The sequence below is a fragment of the Cryptomeria japonica genome, chromosome 7, assembly GCF_030272615.1.
Source record: "Cryptomeria japonica chromosome 7, Sugi_1.0, whole genome shotgun sequence".
NCBI lineage: Eukaryota > Viridiplantae > Streptophyta > Pinopsida > Cupressales > Cupressaceae > Cryptomeria > Cryptomeria japonica.
In genome coordinates, this window is record NC_081411.1 from 264288708 (window position 1) to 264299819 (window position 11112).

Below are 11112 nucleotides of genomic sequence, written 5' to 3' on the forward strand. Positions count from 1 at the left end.
GGTCATGTGCATTGACCGCTAAAATTTGGAGTGCAAAAGAGGGAATGCACCTGGCAGTTCGCTACAATTTTAAGAACAAAGAGACTCTATGGGACCAAGAGGTTACAATCGTAGCTTGTGTTGGCCATAATACATGTTGCAACAATAATGACATGTGAGGTAATAGTTATAAAATTTGGATGAACTGAAAGAGACATTTACAAATACAACATAACCTTTATAATACCTAATTGAAAAAATGGATGCAATGCAAGTCCTTGTATCAATAATGTCTGATGGATAGTAAAAATCTAGAACAATAAATTCCATATAAAAGTGATTAGACTTAAAATGATATGGAAAATTAAAAAATGTTAAAGAAAATGTCAACTTATAAAAAAACTTACAAGGATGAGGCATATTCATAATGTTTGCAATCGTGCCATGCATATCAGCACTAGAAGAAACTCATAGTGTTAGTGTAGACACACGATAATATGGGATTTCATTATACCCAACAACTTGTAGTGTTGTTGTTTGTGTTGGCTCTGTTGGACCCTGCAATTAAGATTCAATATACATTATTCAATAAGATTAATTGTGTAACATAATGAAATATTGAAAAGTGTATTATTGTATTGAGCTTCACTTTGTTTAGAGAATACTTTAATATTATCTTCTTAATAGGACCAACCACGTGAATGTGGAAGCTCATTTGGCCCCTCCCCCCTAACATCACTCTAAATTCTCGTTAACATTTAACATTCATTCATTCTTTCATCCATTATTAAAATATAACATTCATTCATTATCAATAATGTTCATTAACACATAACATTCATTAAAATTCATTAACATGCAACATTCATCAATATTCATTAACACATTTCATTCACGAACATTCATTAGCACATAATTACAATCATTAACAAATAAAAATCAGTCATTGTGAAATAAGGTAGATTACAATCATTTTTTTTTCAAGATATGTAAAATCTATGTGGAGCATCATTTTCTTCATCATTTCCCCCATCTTCAGTTGTTCTACCCTCTGCTCATGATCTCGATGTATGCCTAGTCCTATATAGAGGACGAGGACACTGAATCAAAGGGGGGTTGTCAGCAATAACAAAGAAATGGGCTATATTCCAAATATTTTTTATTATTGTTACAAGTATTTCATTAATTTAAAGAACATAACCATGGAGCTCTTTACCTAATGGGGCGACATCATCTTCCACATCATTTTGTCTAGCCTCAACCTCAACATGTTGAACACCCTCTAGATCCTCTAGAGTTGAAACACGAAAGGTTACATTAATCAATACACCAATTGCAATTATTTTTTTTTAAAGGTATAACAATGGTCCTCTTTACCTAATTGGAGAACATCACGTTCTTGATGTTGTATACCCGGATCATGCTCCATTTGGTCACCACCAACTACATGCTCTAAAATATTAACAAAAAAGGTTACATTAATTACTACACTAATTACAATTCAATTAAGATATTTACTTACATTAATAATACATAAAAAAAATTGAATAGAAAATGAATAACTCCACTATTGGAATGCACATCCAGACCTTCATGTCCAGGTTGTGTTCCATGATTAACAGGTTGCATTCCAATGCCATGCACATTGTTATCATTCCTTGCTTATTTAAAATGAATATAGTCACTTTATGTTGGAACTTAACATCTAATAGATTATTGGTAAAGTATTCAATTTGAAATCATTTTCATTTATCTTATTTACCTTTTTGATGGATGCATCAAAATATTGTGTTTACCCACTCAATTCTTGTAGTTGTTCATCCACGACTGTATAGCCTTGCTGATAAGCAATTCTCTTGTCATATTTTGTGGGCGCTCTATTGTATTCAGAGCCCTACATTTTTTCTTAGTATCATAAATTTTACTTGTATTGTTTGATAAAAAAAAATTGTTAGCAATTTATAAATATTTTGATGTGATATTTCATCTACTGATTCTTACAATTCATGCAAAAAATTTCATATAACCACTAGAGCCAAGTTTGTTTTGCTTGTGTTTTTCTTGTCTTTCCTTGGTTGCCTTTGACGTGTCAATCAATCTATGCAAATTTTAAAATATGTTAAATTATATAAATATAAGTAGTAATTAGTACATAATTACATTCTTAATAGTATCACATACCTTCTTCTGGCATCTGGTGGTGTATTTCCTTTTTTCCTTTCAATTCTCTTATTCACATCCAAAATCAGGTCCTTCCATTCCCTCTCTCGAATCATGGGGGATGCTTGTACTTTACGTTCTTCTCTAAATGTGTCATGTATTGGTCCCTCACATGCTTTTGATATGTGCTAGCTTTTTCAAGGACCTTGGTTTTGTCAAATGTGTCATTTGCAAACAAGCCAACCATACAGTTTGTTAGTTCATCTATTAACTTTTTCTCTTGATCATTCCACCTTTAAAGTAAAAAAAAACCTATTAGATTCAGAAATAAACTGAAGCTAGCTTTGATATAGTTCAAGAAAAGGATCAAAAGAAAACTATTCTAGCAATGATATGAAATCAAAATAGTGGATTAGGGTTAGGTAACATATGATGTTCCACCTTTTACGTATGGTGGGCCCAAATATCTACAATGCAATGTCATTAAGATTTTTATAAAAAAAATCATTTCCTACAAAAAAATCATGGGATCATTAGTCCAAAACAAGTGATTAGTAAGTAAATTACAATTAGACTATATATAAAAATAATTTTAAAGTACTGGGAACCTTTTATATCTTTAACGGAATCAATTCTTCATTGATCACCACTAATGTGGCTTGCAACATTCCCGTACTAGCAATATGGGAAGATGTAAGAAATGATGGCATGTTATCAGTAGTAGTTGCCTCTAGCACATCCTCATGTGAATTTCCTATTGTAGAAAATGAATCCACTATGAAATTCCCCCAAGAAAGAATGCTTCAAGGGAAATAAACACATAACGAAATAGAGAGAAAAAGATGGATTTACCAATAGTGGTTGAGTCAACATGGCGTGCACTAGATGATGTTTGCATGTTGCGTGTTGCTGAAATTGCAGTTGGAAATACAGGTGGGGCTAATCTCAAATGATGCGGCATTTACACAAGAACATTGACAACACCTGAATAATAATACATTAAATATATATAAAATTAAATATATGAAAACTGCAAGAATTGTAAACAAGGGTGAACCTTTATTAAGAATTGTAAAGAAAAACAAACCTTTATTAAGTGTTTGATACTAACCTTAATGATAGAATAGTATGAAGGAGGAAAAATGTACATAAATTTGTGACAAGAAGGAAGTGTAAAGGAAGAAGGAAGGAGACACCTTGAAGAACACTGTAATTTATTATGGTTTGATAAAATCAATAAAATTTAATGTTTTGGAACTTGTTAATTGCAAATTTCCAGAACAATCATGTTTCATGCACTATTTCAAGTTTTTTCTCATAAAGAAAATAGATTAAAAATGTATAATCAAGGATTGGAGGGTGAAGTGTAATGAATTAAATTTTTTTTGTGCCAAGTTAGAGCAATGGCCATGAAGAATGAGGAGAGTTTGAATTGTTTTTCTCTAAATTGTCCAAAACCCTCAGTTCTAGGTCAGTAACAATGGTTTGTTAATATCCATTGATGTAGTCATTGAAACCTTCTCAAATTATGGATTCCTATTTTCAACTGAATTATCTTTCATATTTAATTGTTCTTATGTTGAATGGTTGCACAAATATCAAGAAAACTAGTGCCCTAGCAAAGTGAGACAAAGTTTTCCCTGTTTTGGGACAACAAAAAATATAGTTTTGTTGAGTGATGTCTAATGGGTTGAAATAGAACTGTGTTGATTAAATAAGGTTGGAAAAACTCAAAATAACCTTCTCCATTATGATGGACATTGATAAGCCAAGAAAGTTTCAATCTACTTATTTGATCATGACAATCACAATGAATGGTAGTTTGGGTTCCTTATTTTGCAGATTTTTAATTTATAAGGATTCTATGAGTAAGTGTAGATTGTGAGTTCTTGAGTAGCTGGAGCAGACATTAATGAGATGAGGACAGTTAAAGAAAACTCTTGGAGGATAGGGGTAAGTATATGTTAAGGTATGATGGTTGAAATACTTGGTATTTTCACAATGTTAAGGCTAACATGGAGTTGCTTGAACATGTAACTTGTCTTCTTGGAAGTTGAGCTCAAGTAGAATGTGAGCTCACGTAGAATATGACAAGCTTTAAAATGAGAGAGTATCATATAAGGAGAGGTAAGTTGATAGTGAAGAACAAATCATAGTATGAAGCTCTCAAAATTTATAAGTGATAAAAAGAGAGGTTGATCCAAGTCAAGGATCTAGAAAAAGGATGTATTTGGGGTTTGTTGAGAATAAGTGAAGGGATGTGTAGGCGGGTTTATTTCCCTAAGGTATGAATGATCAGTTATGAAGAGAATCAACTAGATAATAAATATATGATTAATAACACTAGCATTAAAAAATCAAGTTCACAAGTCCAAAGAAGGAGTAGTTTTAATATATAGAACATGGTCAGCACCTGAACTACATCCAATACCCTAATCATGACCACCAGGTTGATGAGGATGCATAAAATCCTATAAAAACAACATGTAAGTATTTTAGTTAATGGCATAAAAGAGAATAAAATATAAACAATTATTGAACCTTTGTTATAATTAAAGCTTTCATTACTGCTTACTTGCAAGTTATGTGTTTTCCACATCAATTGTTGCACCCTCTCTTTTATTTCATCGATCTAAGGGCTCATGGATGCCAAAACAAGAATCTCTCTATTAATTTTTCTAACAGACTTTTTCATCATTTCTATAGGGTTTGTGGTAAATGTGATGTCATCATCGCATAATACTATTGTTTCCATATCCCTATAGAGGTCCTAAGATATTGGAGGTCTCTTTCCATTTCCTTGAACATCCATCTATGAGAAGAATATTATTAACACTATCAAAATTACTCCAAAACACTCAAGAAAAGAACATAATAATGTAACAATTTTCTTCTATCTAATTTGTACAATTACAATGAGGTTTACCTACTCGGTAAAATTGTCATGACTTACATACCTATTTGTGCTATGTGACAGATCCATGTCACCCTGTGACAAAGAAAAAATATAAAAACGTTTGCAAAATGAAACGAATAGACTTAGCAAAAAAACTTAATAATAAAATGGTATATTGGAGTCATTAATTGGAGGTTGGTTTAAATGGTATGTAGTACATACCATCCCCATGATAGTAACTTTGGTTGTATCTATACGATTCAAATTGTAATCGATTAGAAGCTCTTCCCTTGCACTTATTGATTTGATCACACATACGAATACATGATTTCCCTCACGCACCTCAAATATGCAATTGGGTTGCTTATTAGTTGACCCTGGTCACGTACTATTTATAAAACCTACAATATTCTCTATGGCTTTTGGCCTTCAATCAGTGTATAAAACCACTCATTTACTTTTATCATTATCTTTTTGTTGTATATAATTTGTTGACAGTGCATACCTACGTATACCTTTTTTATATCGAACAATCTACGTCCAATTTTTGTAATTGTAACAAGGTCTAACAAACTCCATCAATTCACCAACTTTGTTGTAATAGACCTTTATACCATCCATGGAAAATAGGCCCAAACCATGTAATGATGAAGGTGCTATGCGATATATCCTCTCATTAACACAAAAATTAGTGTTTATTGGTGGAAGTTCCTTGGGTAACCATTATTTTTGTAGATGTTTATACCTTAAGGGCACCTCGATGTTTCCTTTGGTCTCATCATCATAAGAACATGACCCCCCTTGAGAAAGAAAAAATTCCATGCATTTATTGAATTTTCTTGTAATCTTTTGACCTCTAGTTGATCTCCCTTTTTAAGATCTACTACATGCCTCACTTTCATCTTCTATTCTTGCATTTCTCTCACTTAAGAAAGACACATCTGACAAATACCTATTTGGTGATACATGCACTCCATCAAATGAGAGAGTTAGTTGGTAATGAAATAGATATTGTAAATGAGGGTAATGTTGATGAAGAAGTCGGCCCTAAAGTTGATGTTGAGATTAAAATTTGAATAATTCCAACTGGGGCCTCAAGTGTTGATAACTGTATTAGATTTGTTGCTAATGTCGAGGTTTGAAAAACTAAGTTTGTTTTCTTAGTATTTTTTTTAAAATAAACTATTTCTATAGGGTGTATTGACTTATATCGGTCGATCCATGAGACTGTGAAGGATCATCATCAAAGGGGTTCAAGTTCCTACATATATAATTCAGTTATCTTATGCTAGCTAAAAATTACGTGATATGTATACTAAAAATTACATAGTATACAACATGAACAATATGTAGTCATCATAACCATTGTATATTTGTTTATTCCTTACCTTTACTTTATGTTGACTGTGCAAGATCCTCAAGTAAAGGGTTGACGATGTTTGTAGCCAATTACTTATTTCCACCAAGGATGGCAGCATCAAACAAAATATATATCTGAAATCAACACCAACAATTGAGCATCATTAGCATTACATTTGTAATTTGATAAACAATAAATACATATATATCATAAGAATCATAGGCATCACATGTGTATCATCATATCTATAATTGGGCATCATAAGAATCACATATGTATCATCATAAACATGTAATATATCAAATACATATCATAAATCACCATCCATCACATAGCTAATAAACAGTCCACATAATTAATTAATTATGTAACCATATAAGTCAAATAAATTTCTATCAAGAAATCAATATTAAATAGATAATATGCTAATTGCATACCTCATACATTTAATTCATGTCATTGATCTTCTTCTTCATCCAACTCATCATCATCATCATCATCATCATCATCATCATCATCATCATCATCATCATCATCATCATCATCATCATCATCATCATCATCATCATCATCATCATCATTGTCATCATCATCGTCATCACCATCACCATCACCATCACCATCACCATCACCATCACCATCACCATCCCCATCATCATCATCATCATCATCATCATCAACGACAACATCATCATCAGCAACTTCTTCTTCTTCATGAATATTTTTGTCAGGAACATCATCGACTAACTATCAATCGTGATCATCATCTACATCATCTTTTAATTCTTTGGTATCTTACTCTTCTATCACATTATACTTTATCGACCTTCCTCTTAGATCATGTGTAACAAGTGACCAACCTGATTTATGTGTAACCTCTAACAAAAATACTTGCTGACATTGGATTGGAAGAACATAGGACTAATCCCCAACTGGCTCAAACAACCTTGTATTAAACATTGTAAATTCATTATCATGTTCAATAATAGTTCTATCAAGATTATTTTTATTCAATCGTAGCCTATACCATTTGACAATAAACAAAACTAATTTGAAGAAATTAAAGTTACACTCAAGTATATCATCCAAAATGCCATAGTATCAATTTTGAGACTCTTGAGGATGTATGTTGTTTCTAGATGAAATATTGGTCATGCCAAAGACTACAGTTATTCCAGAATCACAAGTTTTATTCATGTCATCCAAATTTTTGATGTGAAATTTATGACCATTGAATCACATAGCATTGTGGTTTTTGACCTTCAATATGTCAAACATGTACAAATTATTGCATCATGAGCTGATAAACATATGACAGATTGATAAATTTATACGTACCTTCTTATCTCTTAAACCATATGCTAAATCAATTTCTTTTTGCATGAAATTGAAATCTCCATTACGATGAGCTTCTTTAACCAATGAAGACACACCTTCCCATGTTAATGTGTGACCAAAATGTTGACATTGTTGAATCTATACCATCATCCAATCAAGATTGTTTGCAATATACAAATGCAGTGCATCTCACTCTCAACCAACTGTACAAAAAATAAATAGACGACTTACAACCAATTTATTTTGAAGATTAAGAATTAGTTAACTACAATAAAATCCTATAATTACCTCTCACTTTCCTCAATCTACCTTTCCCCATCAGGTACTCTCGTTTGAATTTGTTAGTGGGGTTGGGATCCCAAATGCGATCTACGTGGATCTTTGTTAGAAACTTAGGAAGATATTCAGTAATGTACACCATAGTCTGGTATACCATATATCCTTCCACCATAGAATTCTCCAGGATATGCTCTTTGTTGAACCAAAGCCTTCAAAAATTTCAAGTTCTTCTCAACCATCCACATTGACCTAGTGTGTACAGGTCCACACAATTCAATACCCTCAACTCAATGTATGAGATAGTGTTCTTGTGCATTGAAAAAAGTTGAAGGTAGACACTTTTGCATTTCACACATTAGATGAGGAATTTTTCTCTTCCAGTGTTTTATATCTTCTTTATGGATTTCTTTAGATGACAACCACCTACAAGAGACTCAAGACGCAAAAAATTATAAATGAGACTTTACAAAATAATATACAATATATTACATCACAAGTAAAACAAATCACAAATATAATATCTATACAACAAATTGAACAAACATCACCACTTACCAAATGTATTTTCCAAGATCATATATGACTCGCTTGACATTATTGTCGAAATGGTCTAGGAGAGATAGAAGTAGAATGTACTGCAACAATCATAAATTGATCTTTTCATTTTTTTCTAACATAATACAATGAAAAGTACATGTGCAGTATACAAATATATAGTAAATACATAAGAAAATGAATTACCTCAATGAAGGTATTCCAATCATGTGTTTTCATCCTTGGCCCAAAGTTACTTTTCTTTGATATGAGATTGTTTATGTTCGCAGCAAATCCTGTGGGAAAACCAATTTTTCGTATGACTTTTTTTATAACATTGATTTGTTGCTCCGTGAATAACCAAGGAAGGGCACTTATATTAATTTGGTGTCCATTTCTATTTGATTGAATGAAATTTTTCATTGCATGATTGGATTCCTGAATGTCACTATAGGATGAACTCACAATAATGGTTCCCACTTTTTTGCCACTTTTGACACTGAGATGAACATTTTAAAAATAATCTTCAACTTTCGAGAACTATAACTTTTAAACTATTAAAAATTTGAAGATGATGTAAATTAGTGATTTGTAGCATTTTGTTTGTAGATTCTATATACATTTTTTTCATTTTTTTTGAAGGATTTTAAAAAAAAATTCCATCTCCCTCAAAAAGTAGTTTTTTACAACAAACCACATTTTTAAGAGTAATGTGTCTCCCACAACAAATAATTTTTTTTCTATAAATGATAAAAAATCAATTCTTTCGAATTTTGGTTTGTAACATCAATTTCGAGGGCTTTCATTTGGTTTGATAGTGATATGTTCAATATTTATCATTTTATAAAGTTTTGAAGTCCGACCAGTCATAATTCAGACATGGGTTTAAGTTTGAACACATAACTTGTTCTATATATATCGAAATTCAATTTTATTTTTTTTGTTAGAAAGAAGACATCAATACCAGGGGCTTAGATATTTTTTAGAATTTTTTTGAATTAGTTTCTTATTTTTCCCAATGTGTTGAACAAAGAAGTTCATGTTTGGTGAAAAACCAATTTTCCATAAAATTAAAAAAACAAGAACATAATAAATTCAAATAATAACAAAATTATACTCATTGGAAAGCTTGCTCCAAGTACTACCATCTAATATTTTTGGGTTATCAAGATTATTTCATTCGTTCTTTTAATCAGAGCTTCGAAGTCATAAATTCTATAGAACTCTGAAATTTTTTTGGGGAAACCTCTAACAGCATAGTTCAAATGAACAGTACTTTGATCGAATTGGGTTCGCTCGAACCATAAGGGGTTTGCTCGAACCCCCATTCACTCGAAGCCATGGGCTTAATTTTGGCCCGTACTTTTTCATAATGGTCAGGTTTGAACGAACCCAATCATTTTTAACTATCGGGTTTTGTTCGAACCCTGGCCGACACAAATTTTTTTTTTTTTCATTTGTGGAGTTGTATAAATGTACATAATTTTTTTCACTTTTTTTCACACAAATGATTAAAATAATTTGCATTTTTCGATGAGGGAAGACATTTGAAAATTATTTTGAGGGCAATAATTTGAAGATATTTGAAGGTTTTTTTAAAAGCATGGGGAACAAGAAGAGAAGGCAAAATAAGACTTCAAGGAATTATTCTCTCGAAACAGAAGAAATATATCGAGAACAAAGAAGACAAAGATATCATGATGCAAGTATGTATTTTTAGTTTTATTTCTATTTAATTTTATATGTATTACGTACCAAAAATAGTGTTTATTTGTTAGTATTAATTAGTTCAATATTTTTTATCTAATATTTTTAATGAAAATTAATTTAAAAAATCTTAATTAAATTAATTAGAAATAATAGGATTGAAAATAATCTCATTTTAATTGGAAAGCATAATTAATTTGAGATAATATGTGTATTTGCAAATTTCAAATTCCATTAACTTGCTTGTTGTGTAATTGCATTTTTCTCCTATATAATTAAGTCCATTTATAATAGATAAGACCTATTAAGTCATAAAATTAATAAGACCTATTATGTCATAATTTAGGTTCTAACTTATATATTTTGAATATTTAAGACATGTACTTAATTTCATGTAATAGGTCCTTTAATATCACATAATATAACTATCTTAAGGGGAATTAAGTATATTAATGTGAAATGTTTTTGCATATGTGGTCATATTAGTTTTAATAATAAGGCCTATTAGAACTATTACATTTATTATAGGTCTTAAATGTGACATAAATTTATAACCTATTACATGTTGAATAATTTAGGTTCTATTTATATGACTTCACGTATGCAAAAAAATTTCAAATTAGGAGGTCTATTATGCAATAATAGGTCTTAAATATACACACATGTGACAAATTATAGTCCACCTACATTATGGTCCATAACAAATTAATATGAGGTCACCTTTATCGTATGCATGCATCAAAATATTTGTACTTTTAATTTTCAAAATTGGAATTTCTAATTTATCAAAATTTCATTTTATGTGTTATTAGTGAGAGATTGAGGTTTTCAAAATAACTCATCAATATTTATTTCCATT